This window comes from Eschscholzia californica, unplaced genomic scaffold (assembly GCF_041429995.1).
Source record: "Eschscholzia californica isolate CP2 unplaced genomic scaffold, dmEscCali1.0.p SCAF_3, whole genome shotgun sequence".
NCBI classification, from domain to species: Eukaryota; Viridiplantae; Streptophyta; class Magnoliopsida; order Ranunculales; family Papaveraceae; genus Eschscholzia; species Eschscholzia californica.
Window position 1 is genome coordinate 49,368,616 of NW_028238420.1, and position 16,754 is coordinate 49,385,369.

Below are 16,754 nucleotides of genomic sequence, written 5' to 3' on the forward strand. Positions count from 1 at the left end.
ATATTACTTTGTTACCCTTCTTACTAAAACCCCCACCTTTTCATAATAAACTTACTAAAACCCCCACCTTTTCTAAAACACTTACTGAAACCCCCACCTTTTCTAAACAGACTTGGCCTCTTACTGAAACAATATTTGAGAGTAGGACAAGGGGTGAAATATGGCCGTCCACATAGGATCTGACCCATGTTTTTGGACATTCAATGAGCCGAACATGAGCCTATATACGAAATCTAAAACAACATCACCAACATAACAGGTTTTAGCTAGATTTCCCTGATTCGAATTCAACATATTTTACACGAAGAAGATGCTGCTTAGCATGTTTTACACGAAGATGCTGCTTAGCATGTTTTTGGACTTTACAAAGTGATCTCTCTCTCTCTCATTAAAGTAAATCCTTTGGGAAGGAAACAGTTTTATTATGCCTTATGATAGTTGATAGGCTTAGGGGCAATTACTGAAACCCCCACCTTTTCATAATGGAGATTACTGAAACCCCCACCTTTCATTTATAATTACAAAAACCCCCACCTTTTTGAAAATTCTGTTAGATTTAACTTTATACTTTTAAATATTACTTTGTTACCCTTCTTACTAAAACCCCCACCTTTTCATAATAAACTTACTAAAACCCCCACCTTTTCTAAAACACTTACTGAAACCCCCACCTTTTCTAAACAGACTTGGCCTCTTACTGAAACAATATTTGAGAGTAGGACAAGGGGTGAAATATGGCCGTCCACATAGGATCTGACCCATGTTTTTGGACATTCAATGAGCCGAACATGAGCCTATATACGAAATCTAAAACAACATCACCAACATAACAGGTTTTAGCTAGATTTCCCTGATTCGAATTCAACATATTTTACACGAAGAAGATGCTGCTTAGCATGTTTTACACGAAGGGTGGGAGGAAATCTCCGTCTACGCAGCAAACACCAAGTCAAGATGATAGCTCGCTAAATTGGTGGCGAACGAAAAAACTCAACTTGATTAGGTCATATCCTGTGACCTGTGTTACTTCGGCAGAGAAATGGAATAAAACGAGAAACGATATCACTTGTTGTAGAAATGATAAAAAAAATGAGAAACATTATCAAAAGAAACGGCACAGACTCGTCGTTAGGTGGTGTGATAACCCAATATTAACCTAGATTTCTTGGCATGACGCAACCTGCAGAAATTCAATGGTGAAGGAAGTTTCATGGGAAGAACCTATTTCACCTACTATGACTTCCAAATGAACATCTCAACAGCAATCTTCTTGCCTTGTTGACCAAAACCTGCCCTAATCAAAGCTTGTGTTCTAACATTTTCCTAACAACTAGATTAGGACAAATATATATTTATATATATAGCAATCTTCTTGCCTTTTTTACTAAAACCTGTACTAATCAAAGTTTTACCTTTTCTTCTAAACCTAGGACAATCTTTGCCTGTAATTTCGAAGAAAAACTTCACACACGAACCAAGAATACTACGATTACTTTTCATGTCATCATGATCAATAAACTAAAGAGACAAGACTAAGAGTAATCTATGACTAATTGAATAGGACTATTACTATTACTTGATCATTAAGCATCGACACCAAAAACCGAAATAAGACTAAGAGGAGATCAAAACTATACTATATATAGGCATGAAACATGTATATGAATCATAACCATCAATTTTCGATATTGAAATTGGTAATATATTAAAATTGAAGTTAAAGAGCTACCCACTTAGTCAAATGTGATTATATGCAACTTGGATTAAAGGTTTTAACCTATCTAAAAGATTCAACAACTAAGTAAACTAGTAGTACTTCATGATTTTCAACACAAATTGGTGAGTATATGAAGATGTTTTCGAAGAATATAACTATGCTTAAGAGAATTTGATTTGAAAATTTTCATCTAAACAACAAAAACAATAAGATTTGTTCTTTTTCATTCTTATAAATCTACATGACAATAATTCATTAAACCCATTAAACACCTAACCTTCTTCTTCTATTTACATGAACTATTCAAACAAATGACAAAATTATTGAACAGAACATAACAAGAACTTGAACTCACCTCTAAGAACAGAGATTTTTACCCAAAGTTGATTCCTTTTCTCTCTCTCTCTCTAAATCCCCATTTTCAAGATCAATTTTTGGACAAGCACCTTCTGAGAGTTTGAATCAAATTTGAAGCATTTCTACTGATTTTTTCATTATCATCTTCAATCAATCTTGAACAAATTTCAATAACCCCTTTTCTCTTAACTTCTAAACTTATATCTTCACTATGAGAACAAAGTGAATTTAAAGTAGCTAGGCACAAATTATACATCTTGAACTACCTTGTTGAAGAACATGAATCAAAACCCTAACACACCCATCAATTTTCCCCATTTCTTCTCTTCCTTCTTTGCATTTTGCTAACAAACCCAGAACTTCAAATGCTCTTTCTAATCCAGAAGTAGCCATTTCAATCAAAATTGGAACCACCGCACAATCAACAACTCTCTTCTTATTATCAGGAAATGAGCAAAGAACATAAAGAGCAGTTGCTCGGTATGGTGGTTCTCCCGTGCTTGGTGGGAGAAGATAGATCAGGTTATTTGCCCCCACGTGTTTTCTCGAAGGCGCCCAGTTTTTTGCATTCATAAAGGGTGGGCTTGTTTAACAAATGGGCTTTTCGGTCAATGCACATCACTAACGGCCCCATGCTGTTAAATCTGACGGAAATTTTCAAAAAGGTGGGGGTTTTTGTAATTATAAATGAAAGGTGGGGGTTTCAGTAATGTGCATATTGAAAAGGTGGGGGTTTCAGTAATTCCCCCTAGGCTTAGGCCTTGATCTCTTCATTAAGAAAGAGTCAGCTGAGTTACGTAAGGTTGACTCAGTGGAGAGGATTTAGCCATTTTATTATCAGGACATCCAGGTTTCTTTTGTTTAAAAGACATTGTATGTTTTTTTAAAGCTAGGGCCCAAATAACTTTGCGAAATGGTCTTGAAGGACAATTTTGAAGACACCCAAATTTTCAATGTCAGAAATGCCCTTTGTCTGATCAAATAATACTCAATAAACCAATTTGAAATCAAAACCAGGAATTAATTGGCTCTTTCTCAAAAACAAGACACTACTACCAGAAATAACGAGAGATTTGGGCGATTTTCACCTAGCTTGGTTGAACTTGATTTTCTGATTTTATGATCATCAATGTATTTTAGGGTTTCGTGATTGAATCTCTTTAGTTGTTTAGGGTTTTGAGTTAGTTTTTTCTTAAGAATTCTAGTGAGAGAAAGTTGTAATTCCCTTTCATAATTTGCTAGAGTTTCAAAAGTTTTATATACTTTCAATGGAAGGAGAATCTCAAAGTATTCCAAGGTGTAATCTTACTTGTTATTTTCGTTATTTTCATTGAACAAAAAATTATGAGTTATGAATGATAATTATGAGTTATTCATGATAGTTCATTCGAAAATGATATACAAGACATTGCAAATAGTTTGCATTGCTTCGTAGTGATTTGTAAATAGTCGGTTGTTACTTAACTTTTCATGAGAGTTTTCCGATGATAAGAATCGGTGATAGCTGTGGTTAACTAGCATGAATGAACTCACCTGGGATTTCTATTTGCTACTTAGTATTTCTACTGAATTGGGAGGCCTAGATAGTGGAAACACAAGTGCCCTCCTATAATATATATATATATATATATATATATAGGAGGAAGTGTGTTTCAACGTTCGACAATGACTCATGACCATTATGCGAACAATAAACAGGAGGGTTTGATACCATGAAGTGACAAAACAAGGGTATCCTTAACCATTCATTTGTCTATTGTAATTAGTTATTCATATGAAAGAAGAACTGGAGAAGAGATTGGATTTTTACCTGAATTGCTAGATAAGTTGCCCTCCACATATAGTTCCCAATTAAGCACAACATTCCAATGTGCCACGGAGTAAGCCCAAGATCTAGCAAACAAGAAATAACAAAACCAGCAGGTTGTGGTTGAGATTTGGCACTAATTCCATCATTTTCCCCAATGAGAAATGAATCACTGTCAAACCCAATTACAGCAGGACTCCTAAGCAGAACCATTAATATAGCTCCTGAAACACATATTAGTGTACCAGCAACATTGAGTTGACCTTCTATTTTTAATAGGCTCACTTTCTCTGTTCCGCAAAATGTTAATTTAGACTACAAATTAGAGAAACTAGACAAGATTAGAAGAAAATTAGAGTATGGGTTATGTACATAAGGAAACAAAGCCAATTATTTTATCAGAAATGTAAAATTAATTAAACAAGTAAATTAAAAAAGAGGGAGAAGAGGAGAATTGTACCCCATTAAAACAGCTAAAAGAAAAGTAAAGACATGAATGGTGGGTTGTTAGTATGAGACTATTTCTCTTATATGGGTCGGTATTTAACTTCTATTACTTTGTTTCAAGTAACATACAGAGCATGAATTGCTCAGCTGCCTTCACAGATTACAAGTATAAGATCTTTCGTTATGTCACAACGTGATTCCATTGGGATCATGTACCATAAAGTTGAACGCAGCAGTGGAGATGATGCTGGTTACATGGTCTAGCTTTGTGATTATGCACCTGTTCTTCCTCACTGAACAAGCTCTAGGTTATCAGGTAGCAAAACGTCAACTTCACTATGGAGTTCTTAATCTGGGTCGTTCCTATCTTACACTTTTCGAACGTTATTCCTCTAAAAAAACTGTTTCTTCTTTTTTCGTAGGAAATGTTCAAAGATCGTGGCGATCTCTTGTGTACAATCACTAGATTTGACTCGTTCTTTTTGCAACCCAATGTTGGTGCTGCTGGAGAATATGTTGGGTTGATGGTTATTCGTGCATACCATATGATTATCGGTGGTAAAGTTTATTGCTTTACCACCGACTGAGAAGAAGAAGGCTGAAAGACCAAAGAAAAAGAGGATACCAAACAGTGGAGCATAGTGGAAGTGGTCGATAAAGTGTAGTGTGTGCCAAACATCTGGTCACAACAAGAAAACTTGTAAACTTGATGTTTGAACCTGTTCTCGTTACGTTATTACTTTTTACCAAGAACATTTGTCAATTTAATTCATGAATTAGTTTTCATTAGCTTTCGCTTGTTTTCCAAATATATTGTCTTCATTTTTGTTGGATGAACAATGTCGGTTTAATTGCTTAATTATAATAGTATGTAAACCTTGGTCTTGGCAACTGATACAGTGCAAATCAGTTTGCAAGTCAGTTTGCAAACCATATTGCAAATCAGTTTGCAAACCATATTGCAAACCACTGCATACCAGTTTGCAAACCATATTGCAATTCAATTTTGCATACCATATTGCAAACCACTGCATACCAGTTTCCAAACCATATTGCAAATCAATTTGCAAACAAATGCAAATCAGTTTGCAAACCAATGCATACCAGTTTGCAAACCATATTGCAATTCAGTTTGCATAACATATTGCAAACCACTGCATATCAGTTTGCAAACCATATTGCAAATCAATTTTCAAACCAATGCAAACCAATTTGCAAACCACAAGGCAAACCAATGCATACCAGTTTGCAAACCATATTGTAAATCAATTTTCAAACCAATGCAAATCAATTTGCAAACCAATGCAAATCAGTTTGCAAACCACAATGTAAACCAATGCAAATCAGTTTGCAAACCAACGCAAATCACTGCATACCAGAATGCAAACTACTACAAATCAATTTGCAAACCACTGCAAATTAGTTTGCAAACCAAAATGCAAATAAGATAGCAACCCACTGCATACCAAATTGCAAAGTCACCAAATAAACTTAGAATCGTTTTGCAACTTAGATGTAATACTTGCATATCCTTCAACTTAGATGTTAATACTTGCACATCCTTCAATTCAAAGGAACTCAATTTATGTACACCGTGTATGTTACCTTTTGATGAATTACAAACAATTTGTATTACGTGTTATTTTACGGGGGTTCAGGGGCGTAGACCCCGTTCTTTTTTGTACAAATTTTAAAAACAAATAATTGAACAAAAAATGAGAAGGATTAATCTTTCGAAAATGATTCAATCTTTCGATTTTAATCTTTCGTTCATCTATTGAAAAGACTTAACGAAACATGTTGTGAATATTTAAAAAAGACAAAAAGAAAAGAAAAATTGAACCTGATTTACGAAGACATGCAAACTACTGTAAATCAACTTGCAAGCCAATGCAAATAAATTTCCAAACCAATACAAACCACAATGCAAATCAGTTTGCAAGCCACTACAACTTAAATTTATAAGACCAAATAAGTAATCGAATATATACTCAACATAATAGGATTAAAAAACTATTAAAGATTCATCAAAATATTCACAACACACATTTATCAAAATATTGAGAACAAATATTATATTCAAACGCCTTTTTTTGATTGAATCCAACAATATTTTTCATCTGAAACAATTTTAGCAACTATCTTTCCTCTAAGTTTCGTAATCTTGTTAGGTTCAACCTCCATTTCTTCAAAATCCTGACCTTTTGTAGCATTCGAAATGAAGACATGCGTATAAACCACTATCAACTCTGTAAAGAAAAAGACAAGTCATTTAGTTGATAAAGCTATGCAAACTAGATTGCAAAGCTCTGCAAACCAGTTTGCAAAGCTCTACAAATTATTTTCTAGTTGGTAATAGAAGTTAGAACAGTACCATATATCATAAGTTTCAAATTCCACTTCATGCATATTCATATAATCAAACATTAAAATCCACTATTCATCCTCAATCAAACAGTATAATCCACAACTAACTCAATCTCCTAAATACTAAAGAACGGGACATTGTAATCAAGTATCAACAACCCAATAAATCTATTTATGTGTTTGGGACATTGCAAACCATATTGCAAGTTAAGCTAATAACACTTCCTTAACTCTGAAACTGAAATTTGAAAGCTAATAAAACCAATACTAACCATTACAACCGTGAACGATAAAGACCATTTTCTAGCGAAACTAAACTAATAAAACTAAGAGCATGTAACTAAAAACCCAAGTGAGATAAGTATAGAGATAAGTATTGCTTCATAGTTAAGGTCATTACGGAAAAGATTCTCATATATACCTACTAAAGTGAATGGAGTACTGGAGTTCTTGACTTCTACCCAAGTTCCTGAAACATCAATATAGTACAAAAATGAATACCCATGCTATAAACATTCCAGATAAAATCTTCAAATGCTTCTTATTAGACATTAACTTCATGACCAACACAAACACAAAGTTTTGTGCATATCTACTAAGAGTACCTCATTATATAACAACAATGTTTTAGTTACTAACTAAATCAATATGTTAAACAAGGAGCATTTCAGTAAATAAAATTCACTAACCTCGACAAGTAGTGAGCAAGATGTGAATAATTCAAACACATGGGTAGCAACTAAACTATTTAAAACTCAAGATTATCTGGTTCAAGTGAAACAAATTCATTCAGGCATTTCTTCATACACCTTACCAGCATCTAATGACTTAGCCCTCTAACAAACAACAAATCAACGTGATAGTCCCACAAATTTTCATTTCTTCATACACGACCAACAAATTACTGAAAACCCTAAACCCTATCACAATTCTAACTATTTAATTCAATATTATAAGTCGTAAATACTAACCCTAAATCACATTTCATGGTTAATATATTTCAAGCAGGAAAATAAATGCATTTTCAGAATTCAAATTAACAGATCAACCGAGAAGGAGAAATAAATAAAAGAAATCGAGAAACAAGAATGCCCCAAGGAGCTGAAATCGATTATTGGCTGAAATCAATTGTTGCCTGAAATCGGTTGTTGCCTGGATGAAGAACTTGATGGCTGAAATTGATTGTTGCAATAAGAACTGTTTGAAAATTCACTCAGAAATGTGAACTACCTGGATGAAGAAATTGATGGTTGAAATCGATTGTTGCCGAAAACCCTAGTTTTTCTTGCTACCTGGTCAGAGAGAGAAAGACGGGATAGAAAAAAAGGGGAAAATTAAGAATTAAAAGATTGTTTTATTTTCTCTGATTAATAAGGTTACTTTAGTCTTTTCCATGTATTTGATTATTTACGAAAATACCCCAGAGAGTTGAAGCCTACAAAAAGTTGATAGATCCTTTTTAACCAAAGCCCCAATTTTTCAGGGAGTTTTGGCCAAATTATTGGCTACTTTTTTTTATGAGATATTATTATTGGCTACTTGGTCACCTCTTCCTATTTTGGGCTAATCTCACATGCCCCCTCATCTGTGAGGTTTTTTTTGGGTTAAGCATTTTTTTTTTCGGGTAACAGTATAATTATATCTTCTAAGTCTATTATGTGTGGGATTGGTTCTAATAACATATTAGTCATCTTTACTATTTATCCGTCTTCTTCGTCACCACCAACATATCACTGCCATAAAGTTAATAAAAATGACCCATTATCAACTATAGAACAATGGGAAATGCTAAGTGTACAAAGAATCTTTGACAAGATTCTTGACACGATGAGTCACACGGGTAAAAGAACGGTCCAAATCAAATACGTTCGATATATATAAGTCTTGGTATCATATAATCAAGGTAGTCTGGGAACTAAAATTACTTCTTTACTTCACGTCATTGAACGATTCTTAATTTTTTGAGTTATTTCCTTTTTGGCCCCCTACTTTGTGACCAGTTTCCTTTATAGCCCCTTGTTTTTCGTAAATTCAAATATGGCCCCCTATTTTCAAGTAAATGCCATAACTACCCTCCTAATTTCAAAATAAAAATATTAAGAAAATAGATATTTCCAGCTCACGTCTCTCTCTCTCTCTCCAACTCACCTCTCTCTTCTCTGGTGAAAGTCGCCGGCCGGAAAATTTTCCGGCCGACAACCTTCAAACCTAAAAAAATAAAAATCTCTCTCCTCTCCCTCTCTCTCAATTATTTTTTAAACTCTCATCTCTCTCTCTCTCTCTAAATACTCCGGCGAAGGGAAACCCCTTTGCCGGAGGTCTGTTCGCATCAGACCATCTCTTTCTCTCTCACTAGTCCGCACACAGAGTCCCATCAAAACGTCAACTTATGCTTCTTCAAATATTTATTTCTTTTTTTATTTCTTCTTCTTTCTCTCTCTAAAAACCATTTCTTTCTCTCTCACTCGTCCACACACAGTTGAAGAAAAAGACCCATCAATGGAAAGCTCAACAAACCCACAAGAAAACCACTACCCATATCCCTAAAAATCACCCATAACTAGGGGTGGGAATTCTACCCGAAAGCCCGATACCCGTCACGTTTACCCGAGCCCGACAATGTCCATGGACGCCCGCGCCCAAAGATGGGTACTACCCGCCCTGCCCGATGATTTTTCGTGGGCGGGCTCGAGTGAAAAGCTCTGCCCGCCACCCCGCCCATACCCGAGCCCGATATGCTCACCCGACGGGTGCCTATAGATGCCAATCACTTTAAGTGTCGATTATACTTCACTATAAAGCCCAAAGTAGATTTAAGGTTTCTCCCAAGATATATAAACTACACATTGAAGCAACCCTAATAGATTACCACATTGAATCTGAAAAATTCGATAGCATAGAGAGAGAAAAAGAATCTACGTTGTCTCTCTAGCCGTTTCTCTCTTATTTACTAGACCTTCTTGTGCCAACCTTCTTCTCTATTAAATAAGTTATTGGAATCATCTTCCATCTCTATGTAGTGGTCAAATTTTAAGATTATTTTGATGTGAAGGAAGAACAAAGAAGAACTAATGGAACATACAAAGACAAGAAAAAACGTGGAAGACAACCAAGTCTCATGTTTGCATATATAGATCTATATCAGTTGTTGATTTCTTATGTTACGGAATCTGAGTATTTCTTTCATTCTTGATTTATAAGTTTTGTAAAAATTTGGTATCAATTTGTTTAGAGAAGCTTATTTGAACAATATCAAATTTCTAGATTTTCCTGATCTGGTAGAAAAATATCAGATAAAGAAACCCGATGCCCGATTTGCTCGAAGCCCGACTTGCCCGATGCTTTAGTGGGCTTGGGCGGGATTTGATCATAGGAGATTTTAGAAAAGCCCGCCCGAATCCGCCTGAGAACCCGAGTGGGCAGAGGAGAAACTTACCCGACCCGCCCGAGCCCGACTAAGAATTACCCGCGGGTGCCCATACCCGCCCGATTCCCACCCCTACCCATAACCAATTCTCTCACCAACAATGGAGTTCATCAATTCATTCAACAATCCCCATTAACACCAAAATCAATTATCACATCTGAAACTAAAACTCCTTTTCCAACTACTTTTATTTAAGCAGATACTTCCTTTGTTAAACAAGTAGTTCAAATTCTAACAACCATCACCATGATCAAACTCAGATCCTCTTTCCAAAAACCCAATTCCACCAATCAAAAGTGGACCAAAAAAACAAGTAACCAAATTATATGAAAGGAGAAACAGCTTAAAGAAATCGAACCCCAATTCTTATCAAACTAATTAGTAATTTATCAAGAATCGAACCTATAGGGTTTGTTAAGCCTTTGATGGAATCAATGAAATGACGAAGTGGATCAGCAACAATATCAAAGCCCCCACTAAAGTAAACAAAAGCACCAGAGTCAAATTTCTGAAGATCTAGGGTTTCCTAATCTAAAACCTTTTGAGCTTCTGGGCAACCAGTAATGAAGATTTGAAATCCACGGTCAAGAAGAAACCCATCAACAATATCAGTTCGAACTCGACCACCGACGCCATCAGAAGCTTCAAGAAGAATGAATGGGATATTTTCTGAGTTTAGCCTATTTGTAGCAGCGAGTCCACCACCAATGATGATGACACCAAGTTTTGTTTTCCAGCGATTTTGTGTCAGACTCCGATGAGTAAGTTGGTGTCTGTAAAATCGGAATTTGAATTGGAAATTTAATTTGGGGGTTTTGTTGAAATCATGAGAAGAAGATAGAAAAAAGTGAGGGTCTGGAAAATGGAGATTGTAAAAGATTCATGGGTGGATCACCAAAATTGGTTTGATTTTGAGGGGAATCGGATTTTGAGATGAAAATTCAAGAGATTCTTTTTAGTAGATGAAGAGATGAGGATCCATGTCTCCGCGGATTTTGAGATGAAAGTGAGGGTTCACGAACAGAGAGTGTTTAGAGAGAGAAATCATAGTTTTTTTTCAAGGTCACCCCGCCAGAAAATATTCCAGCCGGCGACCTTCGTCGGAGAAGAAAGAGGTGAGGTGGAGAAGAGATGAGGTGGAGAGACATGTGCGGTGGAGAGGGATGTGAAGTTGAAGTGAGGTGGAGAGAGATATTTACTAATTAAATTTATTTTAAAAATATATTAAAGGGAGGGGTAGTTATGGCATTTACATGAAAATATGGGGTCAAATTTGAATTTACAGAAAGTAGGGGGCCATAAAGAAAGCTGGTCACAAAATAGGGGGCTAAATAGGAATTAATTCTAATTTTTTTATGCTCAACCAAAGTGGGGGGGAAAATAAAATAAATAAGAAAAGGACCAAGTATCTCTTATCCTATTTTCGCATTAGAGAATGTGAACCGGTGTTAAACTATTGATTAATATATTGGAATAATCTTATATATACATCTTCGAATGAAGTTGGGATAACGGGAAAGATGTTAAATTTTTAAACATATTTCCATAGTTGGGACGGCCTTAAGTTCTGGAGAGTTTAAGGGAAAATTTGAATTTGTGTTTAATAGAGAGGGCGGCTTCATTGTTTAATAGAGAGGGCGGCCATTCCCCCAAATCCACTACTGTTCCGATCACTGTTATAGGTGTTGGCGGCTTTATTGTTGCCCACTGCAGAAGAAGTTTTCCCTGTTTCTTGACCATTATTTTTTATTCCTTTTTTGTGACCGTCAGAGCACCACTCGGGATATCCGACAAGCTTAAAACATTGCTCTATGGTATGTTTTGTCATACCACAGTGAGTATACTTAAGGTGAGACTTGTCCTCTTTGGTTGATGGTCCGGGTTTTTTTCCCTCGGATCGACGGTGACCCTTTGTTATGAGCCCTATTCCTGTTTCGGAGGCACTCAAACCGGCTGCTATGTTACCTGCATCAATAGACGTTGCTCCTAGAATGGTCTGGTGAGCAGCCTATTTACGGACAGCCGCATAGGCTGCTTCTGCAATTGGGAGAGGTTCTAACCGAAGAATTTCCCTTTTAATGGGGTCATATTTTCGATTTACGGCATTTAGAAATTGAAAAAGTTTCTGTTCTGACCTGATTTTTTAGTAGGTTTGGATGTCTTCTGGACACTTCATGGGATTCGGATCGATTCGGTCAATCTCACCCCAAATACCTTGTAGTGTAATCCAGAAATCTTGAAGGGAACTTTCATTCTGTTTGATGTCATTTGCTTTAACGTGAAGGTTGAACGTCTGCAACTTGTCTCTACCACTGCTATATGTGACCAACAGAGCATCCCACAACGATTTTGCTTTGGGAAACTCGGTTAGATTGCCCGCAAGTACTGGTTCAATATTCTATATTAACCATGAAAAAACGACTAAGTCGTCTTGTCCCATTGTTCGTAAGCTTCATGATTTCGATCTGGTGGGTTTGAAGTTAAATGTTTCAGCAAGTTTTTTGACCTTCCGCCTATGGCGACCCGAATCATTCGGGTCCATAGCGCATAGTTTTGACTGGTAAGTTTCAGATTGATTTGTAAACTATCGGATAGTTTTGGACTTTTTGGTTGAGAATTTTTTAGCAGATTGGCAAGTTGTAAGGTGAGATCATTATCCGAGTTATCTTCATTTGACATGGTGACTCGGTAATGACTGGTTGTGGTTTGGGTAGATGATGAGCAGATTAAAAATCATGCTCGGATACCATGTTATCAAGAGAGAATTAAGAAAAGAAAATGGGGTAATTTCTAGAAAGGTCAAAATAATATTGAAAATGAGTAGAAAAACACAAAACATTTGAAAATTATTATTCCGGTCAAAAAGTGTGCAAATACTAAAATACCCCTTTTTGTCATTTTGTGTAACTAAATTCTTTTAGTTTTCTTTAAACTTTAAATCGATATAACTTTTGTTTGAGATGTCGGATTTCTATAAAAATTATATATTTAGAAATGAATTTTCATTAGCTTTCTAACAAGATCCACTTTCAATATTTTTTTTCAAAAAAAAAATCCAGAAAAAACGGCGTTTTTTTTCTTTTACGTTCTTCTGCAAACGTATTTGCAACAATCTGTTCTTTTCAAAAAAAAAAAACGGCGTTTTTTTCCTTTACGTTCTTCTCTGTTCTGCAAACGTGTTTGCAACAATCTGTTCTGCAAACGTGTTTGCAACATTCTGTTCTGCAAACGTGTTTGCAACAATCAGTTCTGAAAAGTGTTTACAACAATCTGTTCTGCAAACGTGTGTTTGCAACAATCTGTCCTGCCAACGTTTGTTTGCATAATGTAAACTACCAACATGTGTTTGCATAATGTAAACTGCAAACTGTGTTTGCAAAATATAGATTGCATACATGATTTGCAAGCTTTACAGAATATAATCTTGGGTTGCATATCTTGCAAACTCGATTTGCAAATCAAGAATATAAACTAAGAGTATGTATCTACAAAATCTTGAGCTTGGAAAATTTCATCATTCATCATATAAAATCGAGATCTGGATCGTTTGAAAAAAAAAACTAGAGAACAGAAAAAAAGGATTGAGCAACATCTCATTCCTTTCTTGCATCAAGAGAAGAAGAAAAAAAGGACAACCATTCAAACGATTAATCGTTAATTATCCCACCAAGACAATAACAATAGTAGTTTATATAACATCTGTAATCCAACATTTATAGCAAAAGCAACTAAAAAATAGTTCCAACCTCTCTATGCATTGCTAGCAATGTTGTTGGAGAGTAAGTCAAGTCCTTCACACAGTCCTTGTCTTGAAGTAGCACATGTGCTCTAAATGTGCGAGTGACGTTGACGGAGAAAATGAAGGCCATGCTTATAAATGAACTCAGCAACATTACCTGCACTTGGAGGATCTTGCTTGTTACCAAACACAAAAAGCACGACATCTCTCAATTCATCCTCATTCAACATCCTATGCAACTCATCTCTAGCCTCAACACGATCACAATCACTGTTGGCAACCACAAAGATGAGACCATGTGCTTGTTTGGAAGTAGGAGAGTTCTTCTCTGAAATTATTTTCAAGACATTAACTAATGCTCTTAGTCGATCCCATATGTTCAAACCATAGAGTGCTTCAACTAGTGACTGTTGAAACTCGAAACAGTCTTCTTCTACAGGATAATGTGTCGAATATATAACACAAATAAGAACTAGTACAAAAAATATATATGTAATGAAATTATGGTTACCAAGTAAAAGAGTGACCGTCTCAACAAAAAAAAAAAAAGACTGACTTGAATTGGCTTGGGTATCTTAGTTTTGATGTATGGCCAAAATCTATCTTCAACAACGGATTTTACAGGACAACAAGCACGTAATCCGTCTATACCAGCAAATCTTCCAAATCCACTGTGTTTCACTCCACCGAATGACAATGACTACATAAAGAGTGACCATATATATTGTTTTTAGTGTGACAATAGTTATCTACAAAATAAGGCTCAGATATGCGACAAAATAACCAATAAAGAGTTGAGACTTGATTAGTGTTTGCTTCTTTTTCCTAAGAAAAGTTCAAACATGATATCGAGTCAAGGTGTGAATGTGACTCGTCGTGAATCAGATTTCAAACCGTGTGTTCTACTTTCCAATTTCTGACTCGATTGATCTTATTTGCTAAAAATGTGTGACACGGTGTTATCTTTAAGCTATTCAGTGAAAACTTATTTCATACTAGAACAATATGTAAATGTCTGACTTGGCTGAAGTCATTAATTGAGAGAGTACCTGACACATGTAGTTTGATGCGAAGTCATTAATTGCAGCGACTCCACAATACATTGGGAAGCTATTTCTCTTGCACGACGCTGATTACCAGAAAAGACAGCGCAACCAAGCCCGTAATTTGAGTCATTGCAAGCTCAATAGCTTCTTCATCAGAGTTGAACTTCATTATTGGCATGATTCGTCCAAATGTCTAAAGGTGACCAAGGTAATTAAATTATTATCAGTATGTGTGACTAAAAACTTGCACATTAAAAAGTCAAAGCAAAGGTAGCACCTCTTCTTGCATCAACTTCATAGTATGATTGACATTTACTATTATAGTTGGTGGGAAGAACTGATCAACTGCATCTTCGCCTAAATTTCCAAAACCTCCTCGTTCGGCTATCATTCATATGTTTATAGCTTCCATTAGTTTGAGTAATGGATTCAAATGTTCAAACAATTCTCAACTTATGATGGCTTACTAGTTTTAGATCACCTTTAAGATGTCGATGGGATAAAGAATCTAACTATCCCATGAGAGCATAATACATCAAAACATAAAATGAAAATAAAATCACTCAATTTCTTCTAGAGAAGACAATGAAATCTTTCATTTTATATCTCTTTGAACCAAAAAAATCTAAAAATCACTCATTTTCTCCAGGGGAACGAACACAATGAGATCTTTCATTTTCAATATCTTGAAACCAAAAAACACTAACGAAAAAATTCAGGTCATGTAAATAAGAAACTAAGAACAGAAAAAATGGTTAAAATGCACAAGATTTTGGATACCAAATTATGAAACTATCAAAAAATTGTAAAACATTATGAGCAAATTAATCACACCCACATTCAGGCAAAGGATAAGAAGCCCCATATACAAATCTCACAAGAAACAATAAAAAATATTCCCAATTTAAAACCCTAATTTCTGGTACAGACAACAAGTTTTCTTTTTTATTCTACAAGATCTCAACAAATAACAAAAACCATTATTAAAGTTTACCTCTTTAAGCCCAAAATATGATATATTCTAGGTTATCGACCACGACGATCTCGATCAATTTGATCTTGCGCGATTTGTTGTTTTTGTTTCTCAACAAGCTTATCAAGAGCTGATTGAACAACATCTCTACCACCAATTAATAACCTAGTTATGACCTCCGGATTCTTTTCATAACGAGCTTCTTCAAATTCTCTTCTAGCATTGCGAGGATTCTACTCGTGATTTCGAGATCAATTGAGGTAGTGCAAAAAGAAGACGAAGAAGAACGATCAAAGAAGAAGAAGGATCAATGAAGAAGAAGGATCAGAGAAGAACGAAAGAAACCCTAAAAAGCAGAAGATAAGATTTTGAAGAAGAAGATTTGGAGAAGAAGCATGGAAGAAGAACCCTAAAAAATTTATGATTTTTTTAGAGGGAAAGTGAGTTTTGATATGAAAGGGTATTTTGAGAACTAAAATATTAGATAATGATTTTAAAAGGGAATAATAACGTCTATTTATGCTATTGTATAATGGATCTATATAAGGAAGGCAAGTTGTCACTAGTTGTAATTCTTGGATGAAAGAAAACCATATATTTAGTAAAGGAAACTATATATTTGGTTCCTTAAATATGATGAGGATAAGAGACAATCTTGGTGATCCATATTCTTTCTTTATTTCAACAAATCTCCCTTGAAATATTGAAGGATAATTTAACTAGTTCTGTTTTTGTTCAAAATGAAGGATGATGTTATATTTGGTATGGATTCAACTAGTATAGACACATCGGATGTTTGAGTTTTCGATATTTTCTTTATATCAAGCAAATCATGTTTAAAATAATTTATTAAAATAAATTGATACTAGTGATG

The 16,754-nt window shown here is 35.2% G+C and overlaps 1 long non-coding RNA gene across 1 annotated transcript; it reads right to left on the reverse strand.

Annotated features, from left to right (window-relative positions):
• Positions 1-6,401: 6,401 nt before the first annotated feature.
• LOC147551275 (uncharacterized) lies at positions 6,402-7,993 on the reverse strand. The gene is made up of 2 exons (XR_015238442.1): positions 7,117-7,993; positions 6,402-6,577 (listed from the first exon to the last, which is right to left on the reverse strand). It is a non-coding gene; the product is annotated as an uncharacterized LOC147551275 (long non-coding RNA).
• Between the last annotated feature and the right edge of the window lie 8,761 nt (positions 7,994-16,754).